The sequence below is a fragment of the Dreissena polymorpha genome, chromosome 9 (genome assembly GCF_020536995.1).
Source record: "Dreissena polymorpha isolate Duluth1 chromosome 9, UMN_Dpol_1.0, whole genome shotgun sequence".
NCBI classification, from domain to species: Eukaryota; Metazoa; Mollusca; class Bivalvia; order Myida; family Dreissenidae; genus Dreissena; species Dreissena polymorpha.
This window is the reverse complement of record NC_068363.1, coordinates 25,969,976-25,994,021: the sequence shown is the minus strand read 5'-3', so window position 1 is coordinate 25,994,021 and position 24,046 is coordinate 25,969,976. Positions and strand designations below refer to the sequence as shown.

General features: G+C 31.9%; 1 protein-coding gene and 1 long non-coding RNA gene across 2 annotated transcripts in view; one reads left to right on the top strand and one right to left on the bottom strand.

Annotated features, from left to right (window-relative positions):
- LOC127843720 (uncharacterized) overlaps positions 1-2,216 on the top strand; it is a 14,144-nt gene extending 11,928 nt beyond the window's left edge. The window contains exon 3 of the long non-coding RNA XR_008032300.1: positions 850-2,216. This is a non-coding gene — a long non-coding RNA (uncharacterized LOC127843720). The remainder of the gene's footprint in view (positions 1-849) is intronic.
- Positions 1-24,046, bottom strand: part of LOC127843709 (endonuclease/exonuclease/phosphatase family domain-containing protein 1-like) — a 560,124-nt gene that overhangs the window by 132,521 nt on the left and 403,557 nt on the right. The window lies entirely within an intron of this gene.

Sequence of the window (24,046 nt, the reverse complement as noted above, 5' to 3'; positions counted from 1 at the left end):
GCATATGGAAGATAAATGCATAGAATTAACAAAAACGTATTTGTTCTTACCTTCTGTCCACTAAATTCGCCAGTGTCCGCAATTTTGTTTGTCAAGGTTTGAATTAACGTGTCGAATCATGAATATTAATTATGTCATGTTCGTACTTAACCGAACTCGACTCCAAAATAAAAATCGCTATATTGTTTGTTTTCAACAAATTTCAACCGGATGTTCAGTGATATCCTCAATATAAAACCTGTTAACTTACGATTCTGCCCTTACATATCTCTGCGAACGGGGATTTTAACAGTATTTTAGGGTGTAGCTGATGTAGTTCACTTTGAACATGTATGATTTGCTTTTATTATATAACGCCTCACACGGAAAATCAATTGATATGTTTAAATATTCATTTTTAATATTTAATACAAGTTTCAATAATAAACTTTTGTAAAATTAACCACAAGTAAGAACCTTTGACACGCTGGATAACAATAAGGTTGGGGATTTTGTTCCGCAAATAAAGTCTACTTGAAGGATCATTTAAACGTTATCCACCCCCCCCCCTCCCCCCAAAAAACAACAACTGCACTTTTGCATTTATCATTGATTGTGTTATCTTGTTAGGCTTAGGTTCAAACTTTTCATTGAACGCCTGATTGACAACGACGCCACGGTCTTTCAGAGACAAAACTTGAATCCCATTTAATAATAAATCATTAACGGTAGCTAAGGGTCTTTTCTACTGTTGTCACATATTTGACCCATCATGGTGACATTTCTGAGTTTAAAGCTTTAGGGTCCCCAGTCCAAGGTTGTGAGCTTTAGTATTTGTGTTTATTCTGAACCAGTTGTTCTTCATTTCAGATACTTTGGTCGTACGACATTTTCCTGTGATACAAAAAAGTTTGACAGAAAAATTCTTCTTTGCCGTTCTTTTCTTTTCCAAAAAAAAATGGAAAAACCATCGACGTCAACGTCCTCGCCCACAAGTGAAAGCAGCACTTACTCTATTCATGACCCGCCTGGGTACATCAAGCCTTCTTTGCAAGATATGCTCCTCACCGACGTTAACGCTGACGAGTTGTTGACAATCGCAAAGATACTTCGAGTGGACTACTTGGGGCCAGCTGCATTTCCTTGTTCCTTCCCACAATCTGGTTTAATTCATGGAAATAACAAACGACTCATGGTCTCTCTCTCTTGTCGCAGAGAAGGAAAAAACTCAAAGGCCATCAACATCATCTTCCTCATCGACACAGGCTCCCCAAACACGTTTTTGTCAGACAAGGCTATGGAGGCACTTGTTGGAAAGGCTGATTGCTATATGAGCGGGCCGATGGCTGTCATGATTCATACGAAAAAAGTTATCGTTTGCTATTTATCACCTCATGACAAACACTTTTCGGATGTGAATGTGCTTGGAATGGATTTCCTGTCGGACAATATGCTTTCACTATTTATAAACTACGGCCAGAAATCTTTTGAACTGACTATGATATAAAAACCATTTGTCTATTGATGAGAAATTACGAATAATTTCATATGAAAATGGTATCATTCGGTGCTCTATCTATACTACTTTATGAAATAAAAACCATTTGTCTATTGATGAGAAATTACGAATAATTTCATATGAAAATGGTATCATTCGGTGCTCTATCTATACTACTTCACTATAACCTAATAAACCTATGCCACAGCATGGTGTAAGAACAGGAAATTATTTGTTGCGATGCAAACTATTGAGTATTGATAGCAAACCTCCGCGCAGAGCTTTGACTGGTTCCGAGCATATATCGATATCAAATCCCTGCCGTTATAACCAACCACGTGATGAAAGCCAAGCTAGTACAAAACTTTTCCGGTTTTAATTTTTACTTTTCTTTATTTAGTTTTTTTTTAAATTATGAACCTGAAATTATACACTATTTTCGAAGTATAACAGAAAATGATACTTCTTTTCATAATATGATACCTAAATATAACCTTCCACATCTGGAAGGATTTTCTTGTGATGGCAGTGGTTATCACAAGTAGCCGTGGGTAGATAACCGCTGCGTGAAGTTTAATTAAGAGCGTCAGGCAAGCCGTGACAATAATCGTTCGTCTTCCTCGAAGGTTACATGTTGCCATTTAACCCCACAACGAACACTGTGTTGCATTTATTTTGTCATTGGATTACATGTATAAAGGAAACTATAATAAAAACAACATCAGTGTAAATAGCAACACTTAGCGTGTCTTGATTTTTTATACATGTAGTATTTGCCAATACATTGCACTTTTGGCGACTTAATATACATAACTTTTTTCGACATATACTAAGTTACATGTTACAGCGATCACATTAAAATGATGAAGTGGACAAAGGCAAGATCACTCAAAATAATGATAACCTGTATGTATGCAGTATCACATGTCTACAGCCTAGAGCACTAATTAATTCGTTTAAACGCATAACAAAACAGTAATATTATTAAGGAAATGTGAGGAAATGCATACAACTATATCTACAGGTCATTAACAAACACTAGTCGTTCGTACTCCCGCTGAGTCAAGTGGAACACACAACCTTTTAATACACGTTACGTATTAATGATAAGATGGTTGATTATTAATAGAGAACAAAAGACGCGTTAAGCGCATTGACGGCTTTGAAATGCGCTAATTTATCATTTGCTCAATGAAGTTAAGTATTCAAATGTAGTTTTGAATGTGATTGTAATACACATTTTCTACGCATTTGTTTCATATAAAACATAAATAATTATACTAGACAAATTACATTTATTTTTTATTTCTGCTCCATTCTCAAAGTATAATATGGTTCAAGTATAAAGTTTGAATTCTATATACCAAACTTTACACTAGTTAAAAACTTGCAGTGCCCTCTCTGGTGAATCCATTTACGTCAATTGGTTCATATCAAATATCCACAGACTTTGGTAATATCAATAGAAGATTTCACAATACTTGGGATAGTATTATACCCATTCTAACTGGCATTTCAAATTAATGATCCACGTAATATAGTTTCCAAAGACTGCCTTGTAGAGCGCTTTGTTCAAAAACCATACCAGACAAATAAAATCTAGACCCTTTGCATTTTTGTCTTTATATATTTAACAATAAAAACATTAATGTAAAGTAGCCACATTAGTGTAATCGATACAAGTAAATTATATGTATTCAGTTATCAATTAAATGCTCTTTTAGCATTATCTTCAAGCAGTTGTCCAGCAACATTAACTGTTGGCGTTTTTTATCTGCTCGATTGAAATATATTCAATGAAACTTAAGGTTCATTCAATAGAAACGGCAAAAGATGATGCAAGGCGAAGAAAATACCATTATCTAGACATTGTGCGAAAAATAAAAAGTCTACAGACCCACCGAAGATCCGATAAATCTCCAGAAAGAAAAGCCAAGAACAGGGGCATGATCAAGCACTTATATCTTTACTGAAGAATCACTCGATTTGCATTGTTTATTTTCGTTTCGTCGTTCCAAAAACATAATATCAGAGGGCACAGTCAATAGGTTTTTGACGATGTGTGAAGAATGCAGTAAATGAAAAAAAACCACATAGTGTTTCTTAAGTGAATAAAACAATAGCAGTAACAGAAATGTATGAATCAAGCAAACCGTGAAACTTTAGAAATTCTACCAGAAGAAAAATAATTATTTATATTCACTTCTTTAATAACAGAATACCAACTATAAACATTAATGATTACAACTCGGATCACGGAATATTGAATGGTCAAAGCAACGCATTGGGGTTTTAACCGTAAAGCTAAGCGGAGAAGGGATGATTGAGTCATATTGCATTTTCGACTTATGGAACGTGTTCAGTTGCCTACTTTATAGATGCTTAATATAATTATGTATTGTAATATAGGAAAGTTTCACTGTAACATCATCTTGACCTAATGAGATATTTTAATTAACGAAAGTTATTAAACACAAATTTCTAAAGGTTCATAATTAAATGAAATCGAATGTCAGATTTATAGAACTGGGTAAGTTATGTTCTTTAATGATTCTGAATAAACGTTAAAAAATAAATACCATAGCATAGGCATTTTTGTCATACAATGTTTACTGAAACTTCATCACGTTGACCACGGGGTTTAAAAGATGAAGAGGGGGATATTATAGCCGCAATGTCAGGGCTTTAGATATTGGTCGGTGATCTAAATTATTGATGCTAAAGCATGTCTCAATACATTACCAACTTAGATCATGTTTTTACAAAGTTATACCGAGAAAGTTTGTAAACTTGGAGAGTGGTTAGTTTGATATTTTTTGTAAAGAAAACCTTCTTTTTGGTTTAATTTATCTTTTATTTAAAATTTTGTTTTTGTTTTAAAAATATGAAACGCAAACGCCGAGGTACACAATGGGTTATAAATGAAAATCTTTCCATATCTAACTACTGCTTCGATTTCAATCGATATGTTATCATGTTCTTTTGATAAGAAGAGTCCTTATGAGTAAAGTGTAAGCAATTAAATAATAATAATAATAATAATATCGGTTTTTAAATGACACTATAAATTGAAAATCAACAAATTTAGATACTTTCGTTTATATGTTCAAAGAGTTATAAGGCTTACACAAAAGCAAATAACTGCAATGCTTTAGCGCTCTGTTTTTGTGCGTGAATTAACGTTAGTAATACGGGTAACGTCGTCGACTAAGGAAAACATAAAATGATTCCCGTATGTTTTATATATTCGCGTAAAAGATTGTAGTTGGTTAGGCATAGTTAAAAAAATATAATAACTAGAGACTCGCAAAGCGATTCCGCGTAACTGTATTTAAAATAAGTAGTCACTAGCTGTGCCCTAATGTGGATATGCTAAATAATGTTTAAATTTGAAAGACACAGTTCCAACTTTAATTAAAAATAAGTTTTTCTCGTATTTTCACAATACAATTATTATGAATGTCATGGTTATTTGGCAGAGATTCATCGCATATCCATATGATTATTTTATAAACAGTAGAGTCCCGCTATACAGCATACGAAGAAACAAATAATTGACGTTAATGATCTTATCCCTACGATTCAGTAATCTAATACTACTGGAAAGAGATAAATGAGTTTAAGAAGTCATTTTCACGTGAAATTCGGTATTTCAATGGCTTAAGTACACTTAAGTATATCGTTAAGTATATCGTGATATATATATATATTTATATATATATATATATATATATATATATATATATATATATAGATATATATATATATATATATATATATATATATATATATATATATATATATATATATATAATTATATTCATGAAATCACGAGAACATGCATCTTTTGAACATGTTTTGTTAGATTTGATCCTTCAGGTTTAACTATGCGAATTATTCTTACAAATCTTGAGATAAAATTCATCCATTGATTTGTCAAGTTTATTTCCATATATCTCCTGTGTACAACGCTTATTGACAAATCATAAATGAAAACATATGAGCTAGTCTGCTTCTCTTTTGAACGCCCGTTAGCTTTGTTTGCGTTTTTTTAAAGCGACAGCGTCATCTGAGCTTAGTTAAGTAAGCATATTTAATGTATATCATGTTGTAGAAATTATGGAGACTTTGATATACATTCCTGACTATAAATCACATATGCTTCGTTGTATCAATACACTGGCTATTGTAAACATGTTATCAGAAATTACAACGGGTAGTTGAGTTATATTTAACCTGTTTTAGCACATTTGGTTCACGAGATATCGGTTGATTTGCTCGATAGGTTTTTAAAATGACATTACTGTTCTTTAAATTTTGAGGGAGGACGGCAATTTATTTAGTGCGTTATATACATTGGATTTCGTATGTTACATAAATGGAATTATAACGCATAATGCACATTGATAGCAAACAAGCTTACTCTTGTAATCGGGATTGTGAACTTAATGTGTATGTGTCAGAAGTATGATATGATTATCATCCACGTGGTTTTTTATATTTAAATGAATTGTTGTCAAATTTTAAACCACTCCCTTTCATGGCAAGTATAAGTTAATGTTATAAAACATACCGCTTTAAACTGTTGAGTTAATATTTCCTTTAACGTGTATTGGATTGGTTAATTATGTTAAGCGTATTTTCCGATTTAGTGTTTAACTTATTTTTCCACATAATCTTGTCAATTTGTATCAATATTTCTCCATAACAGGTAAATAGACCTTGATAATATTGACCGATTTTATTTTACAAAAGCGACTTTCATGTTCAATAGCACACGATTCGCTCCATTGGTATTCACAGCTTCAAATGCAATTCGTAAAGATTAACGCGTCTATAAATGTAACCGGACAATGTTACTGGATTAACATGAAAGATAAAAACAAAACGCAATAATTTGACGAAAAAATAAATAAGCGTAAGTAATGCACTCACTAAAACAATTTAAGCAGCATTTGTGAATGAAATTAAGACCTTACTTTCATTACTTATAAAACATCAGTGTTGTATTGTAAACAATTCACGTTACCATATTGTTTTAATAGTTGTATGTCCCATTCAAAGGCGCATATTCAACTTTTTTATATTGAAAATGAAACTATTTTAGACGGTTTAAAATTCATAAATAAACAAAAAAAGAAACTGTTTAAAATATATTACATTGATATTTATTTTAAAATGGTATTCGTAAACTAATAAAATGCAATCGTCATTACGTTAAAAACACATTGCAAACACTTAAGACGGACAACTTCCAAGTGTTAATAACTTAATATTGTAGTAGTTAACAACCTTTTCCGGATGCTGTTTCTTGAAAGCATATTTTAAGCAAGACTCATCTACTCTAATATTGAATTAGAACCCAATCCGCATACTATTACTTTTAACCAAAGAATAAAAACATAGAGTCTACACTAGTATTACATGTATTTGTCTGCATTTGTTTGGATTATTTTATTACTTATGTTAGTGTGCTTTTAATTTTTTTTGTAAATTGAGTTGTTGCAATTATTGTTGTATATTTAGTATATGAGAAAGTCATTTGATATGATATTGATTTCTCAATAAGCTTTGATATGAAAAATCTATATTGAAAAAAGAGTGTTTTTGGCATATTATTCATATTATCCTTTTCAACTGAAACCCATATTTGATACCATAGGAAAATGACATCATGATGAGATTGAATGTCAAGTCATTCACCTCATATATTAGCGATATTGGGAAAACGACTGTTGAATACTGCTTCAGCTAGTGCCGCTTCATTAAAGCCAAAATAATTATCGAATACCAAAGACCTATTTGACAGAATATGTTTTGAACAAAGGCTTTATAAATTTGAACGGAAAGTTTAGAAAGAGCCGATCATTCGTATCATTTGAAGACATTTTTCCATTATATATTTCTAAAACCATGCGTTCTCTTATTACACGGCTTCAACTTAACTCGGCATTCAATTCGGCGCACTTCATTCAATAGTGGTTGTCGGGTATATATCGAAATGTGCTCAGGTGTGTTTTTATTTATTTATCTTTAATAATAAAAACAACAATAATAATAGTAAAAATAAAATAATAATAATAATAAATTACAAATTATGAATAAAAATAACAATCATCATCATCATCATCATAATAGGGCAAATGTATTTTATTGTGACACTATTTCGGTAAAACAAATAGTTTTTAGTTGAAGGTTTATAAACTATCACATAATGAGCTATGTCATTATTTAACTTTAATGGGAAAGACAGCTCGTATTATCACTTGTCATAATTTAACATACAGTTGTAAATAGAGTAAAATATTAAAATGAAACATAACAATCTTAAATAATCATAATAATGATACGCAGCACTACAGGCATATCATATGGGACACATTTTAAGCACTACCTATAAATGGCATGTAACATATGAGCACATACTTGTCACAACACAAGTTACAAAGTCATCTTGTTATTTACATTAACCGATATCACAAAAAAAATTGGCTTACAGTCATTTCAAAACTTTTAATTTTAGAATTAAACATTTTCTTGAACGAGTCTTTTTTTAAATATGAATATGATTGTTTTTAAAATCTAATCCTTAATGAATATGTGGAGGTACAAAAAATGTTGTTTCATTTTCAAAGCGTGGCCGATTTATATTTACTGAAAATGACGATAGTGTTTTGTGATTTAAGGTTTGTCTATTTGGTCAACAGGACATTTTACCTTAAAGAAGCCATTTTATGACTTCAAAGACACGTAGGTTAGTGGCATTCCTATAGTAAGCAAGATTGATAAACTACTCTTCATATGTCGAACAAATCAGACGCTTTGATTATACTCATTTTGAAATTAAAACGCAGTGTAGTTAATATAATTAATAATTAATAAATTCAGTTTGATTGCATTGCGCCGCTTTCAGTTGTCTAAGGATGTATGCTATCATCGATATAAAGGTTACACATAATCAGGGTTTAAATGAATAATTCATTGTCACGCTTCTGCTGTATACGACTTTTGAACCCGATTGATATTTAATAGGCAGACGACAACATTATGTTTGTGTTCAAGTTATAAAGTGACTGCGTACGAAGGAACCGACGTCATTCATGCTTCAAATGTGGTCAATTCTGCATTATTACCCGATAGCTCGACCCATTCTTTCAACGTTATACGAGGTTTAAGCAAGCTTTATATTGATTGGGTCAGCTAGTTTGTGAACTTAAATAACAATGATGTTAAGTTAGGCAGCTTATTCTGGTGTAATCCGGTTTTCGCTCACTGTTTAAATTGCTTAAACTTGTAATTAAACACCTTGAATTGTATTATACAAGTGATTCACTGGCATCTCTACAATGCAGGTGTCGGCTTTTAAGCAGCATAGCATTAGTCTACTACATCATTTGGTTACAGCATGGCTAGATTACTATGTTAAACATATTCATATTAACATATTATATCATATGTGTCACAACACGTTCACTGAAATGAACTACACTTTTTACAGATGAGGGAAATGGTAGCTGTTTTGCAATATTGAAGATAACAACTTGATATTTGGCATGCATGTGCATCTCATAGAGCTCCACATTGTGAGTGGTTAAAGGTCAAGGTCAAGGTCATCCGTCAAGGTCAAAGGTCAAATATATGGGAGGACATAGTGTTTCACAAACGCATCTTGTTTTTACTTATTATTGCGAAATTTACATGAGTGTTCATTTAACCCTTTTCCACTCAGAAGAAAAGGGGAAATGGCTATGTGCAAGCAACATAAAATCAGAACAGTTTGCAAGTAACTCACAGTTTGTTAAGGTTTTAGGCTGTTTGCTGCTCATCAGTATCTAAGGCTTGATAATGAAGACTTTAAAATGTGAATCTAATTACAAAGGTCTTCAATTAAATTTAACTTTCAAAGGGACTACAGATGCGTAAGCATACGTATGTAAGAGGTAAAAGGTTAAACACATAATAAAGAAGTATTTTGCATTTAATAATTATGTTTATTGTCATATTTTGGTTACTCATTCATTATTTAGCACGTCTATATAATTCATAATGTGATATTTTGTTCATAAATGTATAACTAAAATTTCAGGACAGTTTTGCTATCAGCTGTATTTAAACTAGAATAGAGGAATTGTTAATATGTAGATCACAAGAGAACATATCGCTCATGGGTTGTGTGAATGATGCCGTGTTTTATACTACAAAACAAACAAGTTCGAATAGAGCATTTGTAAAAACAGTACTACCTAGTATGATACTGCGTTTAAATTTATGGAAATTGTTGTGTGTGCAGGTAATGCGTGCGTACATAAATTATCCTTAACTAAACTTAAATATTCAAAAACCTTGAACATGATTTTGAAAACAAACACATATATTTGAACATGTTAACATTCAGTGAATCAAGGCATACTTGTACACTTCTGACCATTCCAGTAAGATTTTCTCGTGCTGGAAATTGTGTATAGAACAATTGGGTCTTTAAAAACAAATGTATAAGTTTATATTATATTTTTTATTAAAATATGTCAGCATGCTTTCTATTCCTAATTGAATAAGACAATGCAGAACAAACTACATGAAATAGTTGTACACAATATTTTAATTACATCTACTTAATAACATACTTTACAGCAAGTTTGACATTTTTGCAGTGCACAATACTGGTACATTTAAAGTTCAATGTCTTCAATCATTAATTGCATAAATCACACGTGCCTTTATCGTAATCGCTACGCTTGTGTGGTGCTCAATGTGGACACATTCTTTTAAACATCACACAGGAATGTTGCGTTATTGTGACTTTTTTTGTTTCATTTGCATGTTTGTTTAAAATATTTTCACACATAGCGCTTTTCGTTGCAAATATAGTTTCAAATATCCATATCTGTTTCGAAAATGTTTTGTTTTGATTCCAATTATAAACATAGTAGAATGTTTTAACATCTTTGTCAGGCGTTGCAAATCATTCGTTCCAAGCATGCAAACATACAATAACGCACGATAACCAATTTCTGGTAAGCATGACATAAACCTAGGATGAGTCAATTCTAGCTCGGTGAACAATTTAAATGCGAAATATATGTTCAATAGACCCTATTCATATCTGAACTAATTAACCAATGACCGCTTATCCCACGGTACAAACAACTACTGTTATGTGCAATGGCGTTTTAAGAATATGTGTATACTGACAATACTATTTCTGGTCACCTTACATGAATTAAAATTAATAATCTAAAGATTTTAAGACATTTGTATATGCACCTTTTGTTAAAAAGCAAATATAGACAGTTGACAATTAGTTCCGAACATTAACTATTTGTATGACCTTAATAAGTTGTGTTTAATAAATAACCAAATGTCGTAAGTATTTTACACGAATAGTAACGGGTGTTTCACAATAGAGCACTTCAAGTTTACCATCGGTCCGTCTGACTCCACGTCCGTCCGTTAAAACAAGATTTAAAAGATCGATATAATGGTCAGAACGATGTATTGTCTGCCTATTAAAATTGACATGTATAAATGAAAAAAGTAAATCCGGAGCATTTTTTAATACGTCAATGCTTCATTTTTTTCTAAAGAAATAAGGCTTCGAATATAATAAGCTGGCTCTGAACGAAAATTACCATAAAGGTAATATTAACCCCACAACACCCCAAAAACGGTTTGCATTGCATACGCAAACCACTTGTTCTAACAATAACAGCGACATGCGTAAACTCCATTTTCTTCCACAATTTCTAAACACTATTGTTTAACAATGTCTTAAAGTTAAAACTTATCGCAGTTCGTAATTTGATATGAGGCAAACGCTGTACACAAGGTTATCCACTAAGAAAGTATACCATACCGATAATGTACGGCTCGCTATTCCACCTTGGTAACTGGATTGATTGTTAACATTCGCCTTGAAGGCACAAATGAGTGTGGACGATCAGTATTTCACAATGTAAAGTTAAAGGAGGTAATTGCGTTTCCTGTTTAGCGTGCTCTATAAGTACAGTACAAATTTCCTTTTCATAATATATATTTGCACAGATATGTTTTGTTAAAATGTTCTTATTCGGGTTCTTAATTCGTATATCACTTTGTTTAGATGTATGTGTTACGGAAGCCGAACACGCTGTAATATATATTAAATTTTGCTTCAATGATAATATATGTGTCTTATACGAACTAGTTTTGCAAGTGTGTCGTCGCAAAGATTTATTTACTGTTCGCTGTAAAGCAGCTTAAATCTGGGTTCATGGGGTAAAACACGTGTCACTAAGTACACTTAAAGAAACAGCTTTCAACACTATTGAGTTCAACTGTATTTTTAAATTGTGTTTCAACTTGGTTGGAATATTTGTACAAGTGGTATCTCGATCGAGTTTGAAACTTGGTTGTGCGTGGTCAAGCGCATGGTCAAATTAAATACATATCATATGAACATCAAGAGGCAACATTGATCCACATATCTTCATGAAACTCGGTCAAAACAATGTGCTTACTTTAAAACTCTGTCACGTGGTGTCAATCACTATACTACATTTACTACACACTCTTCATTAAATTTGGTAATAATATTTGTTCCAATGATTCATCGACCCAGTTTCAATACGGGTTCACGTAAGGCCAAAATCTAATGATATATCGGCCTTATTCAACACGTTGCAACAAGGGTTAACAACTAGATCACTCGTTTGCAATTTTTATGTGCATGATCAGACAGGTTGCCATAATCAAAACCCAACTTACTAGGTCTAAGATCAAGGTCATAATTCAAGATCAGATGTCAAATAAGGTAATTAAGTCATCATAATATTGTCCTGAACATCACATTAACATAATTCAATATCAAACGTAAAGATAAGACAAATATGTTTTGTTAAAAAAGTTTACGAAACAGGCCTGCAGGTCTGAAATTCGTGTAACAAAAACATGTATATAGTGATGTGTTTGAAATCCCACCTGTACACTATGTCTAGACATAAATCTTGTTCAGCATCCATTAATAATCGTGATAGGACAACGAGTCGCCATTTAGTCGCGTGAAAGTATAAGGTCAATTCAGCATGATTATTTCATGACCAAGTTTGAAAATCTACCCCTTATACATTTTTCAATTTTGTTAAAGTTATTTTGCATCAGAAAAAAAAAACGTTTTGACACGAAATGCCAATCACAAGAACGAAGTCAATAGGTCTTTGTTCAAATTCACATTAAATTACCACATACATAGAATATAACTGTTCAAAAATTGTACAGAGCTTAGCATTGCATAGCATGGATATGCATGTGTGTATTTGTATTGCTTGGAAGAAGTGATAATCGTTGTTCGATGCCATGAAACAAACAGGAGGGCCCTAGTTCGTATGTTCATTGCCAATTTTACAGTTCAAGTTAATGGTCAGCCAATTTATGAGAACATAAATTTATTCAGCTTTATTGATTTTCTGAAAACTTGTCAGAAGTGAAAGTAATGATGAGACAGAGTGTCCCTTATACGAACCAAAGACCTATAGATAACATAGATTGGAAACTCTCGTCTTCGCGATAGCGATATGCGATAATATCTAACGGCGGACGCGGGTCACGTGACATTGATTTTGGAGATGCCGGTGTACCTGAAGATTCTTCCCTGTTCCAGCTACTGTCGGCAATTTTGTTTTAAATCAATCAATTATTATTCGTAATTAGTCGTTAATATTTGTTGTCGTAAGGTATTCTGAGCATGATTTGTTCTGTTTATATTATGTTGATATTGTTATTAACAATCTTAATGTGTTAATTAGTGTTTTAAGCGCTCGGTTGTCAGTTTGCAGAGCAATGAATGTCTGAAAGCGCAACGTTACGAACCTCACGTAGTGAGCAAAGTCGGTCGCCGAAAAAAGACATATTGAATTTTTTGTGTGAATAAAAATACGTATTTATTTTCTGTGTTGATAATTCTTTAGGTTTTGGTAATTATTATTCTAATTAATTATTAATTTATCGGAATTTGAAAGAGAACACTGGATTTGTTCATTTTCGATACTTTTTGAAAAATTGAAAGGCCCGAAGCATTTTTTTAAAAACATCTTCATTAAGCATCACATATTGATAATATAAGATTTTTATGCTAGGTGAGATGTTAATCTATGTATGATTTATAAAAAGTAGACGAAAATGAGGTATTTTAAAGGATTGTGCCTTTGTACTATTTTATACTGTTATTCCATTCAATCATTTTTCACACCTGTCGCCAAAGTGGTTTGTTTCTTTTTGAAAAACTTTTCTATTTCTCATCCCATATCGTTGAAGTAAGATTTTTATGCTAGGCAAGATATTAATCTAAGTATAGAATTAAACAAACTAGAAGAAAATATTCATTTTAAAGTATTTGGCCTTATACAATGTTGGTACAATTTTAAGCTCTTTTCTTCTGTTGTACAAGATTGCTGTCAAACGTGTTTTTGTTCTTTTTGATAAACTTTTTCATTTTTCATCCCTAATAGATAAAAGTCAGATTTTTATGCTTGGTGATATGTAAATCTAGGTATGAAGTAACTAAACTGGAGGAAATTGTTCATTTTAAAGGATTTTGGCCTTGTACAAAGACGGTACAATTTTAAGCTCTTTTACCCTATTATACACACATGTCGTCAAACGTGCTTTGATTCATTGTGAAAAACCTCGCCATTATTCACCTCAAATTGAAGAAATAAGATTTTTATTTTGGTTAATATGTTTATCTTGGTATGAATAAAAAAACTAGATGAAAGTACAATGTATGGGTTTAAATTCTCATTTAATATCTTATTTTATTAGTATTACCAGTTTCCTGTCAATGTTACACATGCAAGTTAATATACAAACATATTTTAACAGATAGCTGTGATATTGCTATTAAAACACAAACACAAATTGTGAGATGACTATGATTCAACAACATATATCTATCCGTTTTGAAATAATAATATTTGTATAAGGTTTTAACTGTTTGAAATACCAAATTATACAAGAATATTTAATCAGCAAAAGCCTTTCAAATAAACTATTCAACAGCATTCTTGCCGCGATTTGGAAATTCTTAGCGCTATTTCTTAAACGATCGCGGCATTATAAATTCTCATTGTAGGTAAATAAAATCGAGATTTTATAAAAACATAATTACTCATGTTTCTATGAAACTTTATTTTATAAAAATCGGATCATTATTGACCAAGTTACAGCCGCCTTTCTATAGCGCCGTAACATTTTCGCATAACTTTGCTCGATAATCGTAGCCGTTGCTACTGACGCGTCGCTATCTTATCGCAATCGTGATACACCGATAAAGCGCGAAGTTTCCAATCTGTGTTATCTATAGGTCTTTGTACGAACGATGTTATAATTATAACCTTTCCCTGAATGCGTTTATTGTTAAATACCTTAGCAGAAGTATCATTGTTAGATGGAATGTTGACTGATGAATCAAGCATGTATGTTTATATCAAAATAATAGAAACACATAATATTGCACTGAAAAAAGACTTATCATAGGTTACAAGCCAACATGTACACACAAGAAGCAATGAAAACAATACAAAGTCTGTAATCGTGTTTGAAGGTAAAATAAGAGAATGCAATTGAAAATATATCTTATCTAAAAAAATAATATTTTTTTGCGGTTCATTGTTACATCGAAACTTATGTTGTATATAAAAACTAACAATACGCCATTCGGATTACTACGGATTCCTTTTAAAGGTTTTATGTTCTCAATAGAAAGAGTGTTTCTCTATATAACAAGCGATTGCTCATTTAAAATGTCAATAATGCGGCCAAAATGAAAAGTCAGACACAGTTACATGACTACAAGTTGTGAACTTAAATGCAGGCAGGAATTATGATATATTCGTGTGCTAAATTAAGACAAAGTTTCATTGCGCCGCAATGACAAAGAACTGTAAGATATTTGCAAAACTGTCGTTGTCATTATAAATTATTGAACTTGAAGATGATAGGCTAAACCTGGAGTTGTCGTTGCGTTTGAATATATGAAATATATATTCAAGGGAGATTATACGATTTTGTCAGATATTTTTGAATTTATATAAAATGTGTAAAAATCATATTATACATATATTTCAATATGAATTAAAATAAAAGTTTAGAAGAAGATGTGTCAAAATAAGCGAAACAAGCCAGATATTTAATTCTGAAATCAAAAATGTCTGTACATCATACATGTACTATGTGAATCTATATTTAGTTTTACGGATCATTTTACTTTTTCTGCGACGATATATATTCATACGACACTCGAACACTAACTATTATCCTAATAAAGAGACGATTGCATCGGTTACTGTAAGAAAATATGTACGAAATATCTTCGTCACAATCGGCTCGGGGCGCTAATTTGTCTTTGCTGCATTTTATAAATTCATCTTCAATGTATAATTGTTCTTGCCTATGTTGTGTTATTGTAACATATTTTTATCAATATATTACAATTGTACACATATACAACTCGCATAATCTCCTTTAAAAATATATTGAGTACGTGTTGTTGATTAATATACTAATTTGAAGGGATCTTAATGCCGAACCTAGTTTCGTTCGATGCAGCCTGTTCAGTATTAAGAGCATCAAGCGAGCCGTGAAAATGACCTTATTCCTTTTGCAAGGAACTTAATATACGATTAAGCAGCAGTGCAGGCAAACATGACGTGGATTAATCGTGGGTGGGATTAAAAGGTAGAAGGGAAGGATTTATTTATTTCTGTCGTGTATCGTTACTTGCAATAGACACGAACTAGTGTGATATGTTTAATAAACGATGGACAAGTAACACAATTTACGAAATGTCATGATTAACCATCAACATAAAAATAAGGTGGCGTAGCATATCGTGGTCTGTTATCTACAATAAACCGCTGAAATCAAAACACGAAAACAACATTTTTTCCAGATACCGATGCTTGCAAGTACTTTGAATGTCGGAACACTTAATTATTCTCGCTTCCGAGCCCATTTCAGTAATTTTTAACAACAAACTTTCACTTTTCTGGCAATTCGAGTAATTCAAAAACGTTAATGTCACATGAGAAACATCGTTAGAACCAGACTGTAAACTGGTGCTCAAATGAAAAGACTGTTCAAGAAATCGCAATTCACGTCCGCCGTTATAAATTTCATCCGAAAACGGCAACCGAATCTAAAAATATACATAGAATCTGAATTTATGTATAACAATCTCGTTGCAATTTACAAGATATCTGAATTTTCAAATTTCAGTAAATGTAGCAACAACTAAAATCTGACAATAAGTCAGACACTGAAAATGGTGCTCTCGCACTCAATATGAATTTATCCTTGATCTTGGTATAAAAGGTTAACGTGGAGCTTAACGAGTGTTTTTCCAGATGTAAATATCGAGTTTATTTGAATCCTATTCCAAGAGATATTCTTTTATGAGGATATTGCGATGTTTATGTACTCGTTTAAAGGTATATTTCGGAACATTTTGGCTTGTGAATATTTATTTTCATATAAATAGGGATTTATATAAATTGATAGTGTTTATAGTTTTTTTTGCTGAATTCATAATATGGCAATACAAAACTACATTTCTCACAATTAGATATCGTACTTAAACACAAATAAAATATTAAGGAAACATTATTTCAGATGAGACGGAATAAAAGATTGTAGATTTACATCTTGCGGTAATTTAACTTTTATGCTGTCGGCTAAGTGTCTGTTTTTGTAACATGTTACAATGCCATCGAAACATTTTATTAACTACTTGAATTGTTTCCCGAAATGTTGTATTTTGGACAGCAAAATGTTTTGTGCATGTTTTTGTAAAATATTACCTGTAAAGTGGTGCTAAAGATTTTAATATAGTTTTATTATTATAACAAAAGAGAAGTACATTCACTTAATTTGGCAAACTTCTGATGTTTGGAGCATTTAACCATTTCAAATGTATGTTTAACATACATTTGAATCGATTGTATTGGTCGTATTGAATGTACATATTATTTCTTAATGTTTATACAATAATATGCATTTTATTTATAAAGTTTGCTTTATTTCCATATAACGTAGATAATATGACTTACAAACTACGAACACAATGCATGTTTTAGCAATTTTCAATGATTATGTTAGGATTTGACACAAGTAGAACTAAAGCAGTTTCCAAACAAAATTGCATTTTGCGCAATTATTAATACAATAAAAACAAAAGCCGATGACACTATTTTTTAAGCTCACATAATGCACATGGTGAGCTGTTGGGATCACCTTTCAATCATCGTTCCTTGTGCGTCATGCGTAGTCAACATTTACACTGTTAATATCCTATAGGCCACAAACTTGATAAGAACATTTTTCAAAATTATATTTTGACTTTGTTTGAAACTGGATAACGTAAGTTAAAAAATTGTGAGGTCAATTAAATAAAAAAGAGTTTCTTTAAATTTGAAAATTCACATTTAGAGTTCAGTCTTTATAAAACTTTGCCAGAATATGTATTCAAATGATTTCTTGGATGAGGTCGAACATGCTTCTAGTTCGCTTACAAATGGTAACCAGGGGGCGGGACGGTGTTCCTTATATGGCTTTATTTAAAATGTGTTAACACTATAGATGTTACATTTTTAGTCTATTCTACTTGAAATGTGGGCAGTACATTTTATAATTTCTTTTTGACGAGTTTGAAAATATTTCCCCGTTTCAAAACATGCGAACGAAGGGACAGAGTTATTACCCGTATACGGCTATAGTGGACTATTGTATACGTTCTAGATGCCATATTATTCATCAAATATTTAGGAAACTTGATCAGAAATGATTAATTAAGATATGTCGGCAGAGATCGCAAATGGTTCCGGTTAGTTGCAAAACATAACCGCAACGTGGGCGGGGCTGTCTTTTTGATATGGCTATGGCAAAACCATGTTGAAGTTAGTTGAAATTCTAGGAGGCAAATTTGTATTTCAAACGCAATGAAACATTAAAGTGTTCGGTGTGTTGAATAACATGTCCGCGAGTGGGCGGTAAGGTTTTTTTATTTTGCTAGAATTAATCAGTGTTAACAAATTTCGATATATTGAACGAGTTTTTAATGATTTAAATCCGTTGAAAAAGCATAGCCACTTGGGTAGTTTTTCGTATATGGATGACGTGAAACCATGTAATCTGTCTAGAAGTAATATGTTTAGTTCAATTATCATAACACTCATCAACACATTGTTGTATAATAATATATTGGTCAATAAACCATTAAGTATACATTTTGCGAAAAACAAATATCACGCTTGAATCTCTAGCTTTATCAAGTGTACAGCTTTTGGCATCATTATTGATTTCGAAGACAAACAATGCACACAATGTTTATGCAAAAACATATTTTATACCCTCGTTAGGCATCGTCTTTATGATACATTAATCAGTGATTTTCTGTCACTAATGCACATGAATTTGTATTAGGAGATAACATTTGGAACCAACACCCATAACTGTGTTCCGTTCTGACAAATCAAAATATACTGTCTATAAATCGCTTTGCTGTATTAATGTGCTGTGGTCGTCTTTTTAAGGCCACACATCTCTAATACAATCTTAAGTAAGCATTAATATTTACTTTATGGCGTCTTTTATAGAGATACCTCACTTTTATTTATAACACTATTCGTAAATACGCATACCGCTTTTAATAGACCCGTAAATATTTTCCTTAAGGTAATGTATTGGTTCATCATGGTTTTATGTACTTTCAGGTTTATTTTTAAACGTAGTTTTCCATATCATCTTGTCAATCTGATTCGACATGTTTCGCATAACCGATCAACACACCTTGATAAAAATGACTGGTATATATGTTAATGGTGGTCTGGTTGAATAGCACACAATTCACCTGATGAGTTTCCAAATTTGTATTTCTTCCACATTCCCACATCTATGTATTTTCGAGCTATGTAACGGGACAATGTTACTAGATTTTCATGAAATTTAAAAAAAACTTGAACAACACCACAGTTCGATGTAAAATAATTTGCACAAGTCATGCGCAATACTACAATTGTTTGATCTTTCTATATCAGGAAATACTTTAACAATTTACACATTTACATGTACATAAGAGCTTTATTGAAACGCCAGGAAACAGTTATTTGTGATTATCTCACATTTCTTAATTGTTAAATTAGTTAAATACCTTGTTCGAAGGAACAAAATCACATGCTTGAAACTGGCATAATGTTCAGGCGGCTTAAAATGTATATATAATGTGCATACAAACGAATTGATTGATGATTGTTGTAGTTGTAGTTGGTGTAGTTGTTTATTTATTAAATGAGCACGCCCTTTTTAGCAACAGAAGGCTATGTGTCAATCAATAAACGTTGAAACCTTGATTTTGTGTAATATTTCTCAACAAATGAAGTATGATTTTCAGTAACATAAACAATTATATTTCGAACTCGAACATGTTTCGTTGTTTGTTTCATTATCAACTGTCCATTCCTCTTGAACTTCTCTGGTGTTTTGCGATAGTTTTTTGTTTGTTTATATAATATTTAGTAATAATCCCCATCACTAAATACATTTCACTTGAAACACATTTTAACAACATATATAAACTAGAAGCAAATTACATTGACTTCTAATTTACGTGAATTAAGTTTGTTTGGTCAGACTCACTTTCGTTCAGACGACGCTTTGTTCGATTGTTGTGATATTATTTTACGCGGGTTATATTTGAGTATTGACGCTTTTAAAGGAGTAGATAGAGCGCGTGTATGTTTTCTTATTTATTAATAGTTAGTATAAAAAACATGTGTTTAATACATTTCACTTGAAACACATTTTAACAACATATATCAAATATAAGCAAATGACATTCTCTTTTCAATTACGGACTATTCCGTCTTTAAACTTAGCAAAACGTCAAAACATCATAGAGTTGGCTTATCCATTTCAGAACATTTAACATTCGACTTGTTTCGTCACCAAGTATTGCGTTCAATTGTCAAAGAGTAACCAATTGATTTTCCATGAGTATTAACATGCTCTAGAGTTTTGTGATTTTAGTTTTATGTTTGTTTGGTTAAAAAGACGCCTTAAGCACTAAAACCAGTCAAGACACTATAAAGTCATGAATGTAACTGCATTCGTCATAGTAAACTAGATCAATTACTTAACAGCGATGGCAATTTGAAAACTTATTTTAACTTAATAATTAAAGCGCGATTTTTTAACATGATCTTTGTTTGCGTATGGTTTGTACGTAAAAAACGTATTAATTAGTATTATTTATTATCACTGTTTTATTAAGATCGATATTTACTTGAGGTGTGAAATAATCAACTTTGAAATAATCAATTTATTGCCAACGCTTGTTTACATATTTTTATTTTCTAATTCTACGTTTGTAAGCGATCTATATTGTGTTGGCAGCTCGAAATATTAACTGTGTATTCCAGTTAAACAATAATAGCGCATGAATGACCCGATGTCATTCGTTAGACATATGTGTGTCAATTCCGACCTGTTACCTTGTAGTCCTTTAGTTTGTGTTTCAAAAGTATGGAAAATGTCGGTTTCTTGAATGCATATTTTTAAAATGTTTGAGTCGGACAAGCGTTCACATTTTTTTAATTTATTGATATAACATTTATTATTCTTGTACATAACACTAATCTCTTTAACTGAATACAATTATACACGTTTTTTTAACATTATTTCATCACATATTAAGACAATATCATGTGCTTTCGTAGAATAAAATTACTATTTATGTATTTTATGTTTACTGTGCAAAAGGCAGTGACAATGCTGAAAGAGGGTCTCACTTAAATAATCACGTGCTTTGCACCATGAGCTCATGTATATTATTAAATTGTATTGTGTAACAAAAATATCAATATAAATAAACTATTTAGTGATGCACGTTTGCATTTCGTTAAGTAAATAACCGAACTTGTATTAATTATGGTGATGAATCGTTTATTTAATATGTTATTGTATCATATGGAATGAGTGATGTATTGGACGTCATCATTGATGACGTTCAATCGAACGAATGATAAAGGGGGCTAACTTTCGTTAAGCTGGCGAGAATCGTCGCGATTTGGGTTTCTTGAAAACTGGCCTAGCACGTTTGCTGAAATTTGACATGTATATGGACAAGAATGCGATCTACCTGTTGGCGTAGGCGTTATACCTGGGAAAAATATAGTTTTTGATTAAATCACGAAAAAGTTTCGCAAGTTTTACATAACCGGAATTACAAAATGCGGTATGTGGATATACCGAAGTCCTACCGAAATCCCCGAAATCAAACTTTGATAAAACAATGTTTCATTAGTGATTTCAGTGTATTTCGCAACGATCTATATTAAAATACGCAGTTTTTCAATACACAATCAATATTAATGGGGATTTCGTGGGATCTCGTGGATTTCTGGGGATTTTGGTAATTACGGGAAATTCGGTATTTCTTCACACCCGTCAAAATGGTCGACTTCGTCAGAATGAACGCTTAGAAAGTATTTACAAAAAACATCATCTCAAACGATGTAAAGTGAACGCTACTTATCTGTTTTGTAGATAAGTATACGATCCATTGGAAAACACTAACATTTGACATAAAAAAACGCCAGTGGATATGGAAATCTTCATCGTTTGAAATAGCAGACGGCGTCGACCAAAGGCGAAAAGATCGCGAGAAAGTATTCACAAAATAACATAATTAAAAATGATGTCAAGTGAACGCTAATTCGCTGTTTTGTAGATAAGTATACGATCTATTGAAAAACCATAACATTTGACATAAAACACCCGTGGATATGCAAATCTTCTGCGTACCAAATAGCAGACATCATGCGGCGTCTAATCTGAGTCTACGCTGTTTGCCAAGGCCGATAGTATAATGAATGGAAATGCACAAACTCAGCAACTGGCAAGCATATATGCATTAGTAGATTGTTTCGTGATTATTTAGAAACGACTACATAATTCTTTTGGTTCAGCCAGTGCAACTTAACAGAAATAAGTATAATAGTTTCTACACCTGACAACAATGTGCCAACTTTATACAAGGTAAGTTGTTTACATTATTTAAAATATTTCAAGCTTACAGTATACAACAATAAACAGCTGGTACAATGTAATGTCATCGTTTTAATTTTAATAAGCCCGTGGTTAATTACCCTTTTTAATCTTATGGTTCAATGCATCTCTAACACCTTCAATTGACATTCTCGGCTCGGGTACTACTTACCGGTACATGTACCCCGGGTACTCTTAACTTTACTTACATGTAGCCCGGGTACGGTAAAGAAACTTGAACATACCCGCAAATATTAGATTGTATCCGAGTTGTATATCTGCCAAAAATCCGATGTCGTTAAACATGCTAGCGATTAAAGTAAAACAATATTGTTTACCTTAAAGAAACTTCTCTTTAAAAAAAATCTGCATCAACATGCTTTTTAGTATGAGTGTTGAGAGGACGCCGTAGGAATAATCAAGTTATCAAGAATACGTCTCTGTTTCTGCTTTTATTTCCTTCATGTATAATGACGATAAGGATTGACGACTAACATTGACGGCAATGATAACAAGCATTGAAAACTAACACTAACGACAAGGATTGGCGACTAGATGTAACATTGACGATTCTCTACAATAAATGAAATTAACAATAAAGAATGAATAATACGATTATAGTACAACAGATCTGCTATTCGAAGTATAATATGATAGCATACACTCATTAGAATAAAAGGTTTCATAAATAACAATTTGAAACATTTTCAATAAATATCGAAATATCTTATACAATATTTATTACACAGCATGAATTATTTGTTAAAACATAATATAAATACCAAATATGGTGTTCCCCATTTAACGGACCTCGCAAACCAAAAAATGTTTCTTTAACAAAATCTATGATGGTAAAAAGTGAACGTGCGACATCGCGGAAAATATACTTGACAACGTCATACAATGATGCGACTTTAAACAATTTAAGATTTTAAATTGAATCACATTAATGATTGTAAAAATGAGTTTTGATAATACATTGTATAAATGCCATTTAACAGAAAATTGACATAAATGTAAACATAATTAATTTTTACAAAATAGCCGACAACAACCGATTTAGTGTTTAAATTCCCGGGTATGTTTTAGTATATTTACCGTTCCCAGGGTACGAGCCTTACTAACTGTATTATTATTATATCTCACCGACTACCTTTACCTTGTTGTGTTTCAACCTGAAATTTATGTAAAATCCGGCTTTCTTTACTTTTATTTTTCATTCATTTGATTACGCAATTGTTGACATATCTCGTGGAAAATTATTTGAATCTTTGGATTTTAGTGACGACAAGCTGGAAGTGTCAATTTATTTTTTACAATGAATCTAAGATGTATTTAATTTTTTTGTGTTTGTCATGCATAGTTCAGTGTTTTCCAGAAAAATTTGAGTAGCCAGTTATATGGCCGGCAACTATGCAGTAAAACCAAAGCATTTGTGACATTTACTTGATATATTTGGGAAAAGTAGCCGGCATCAAGAGTTAATGTAACCGGCAA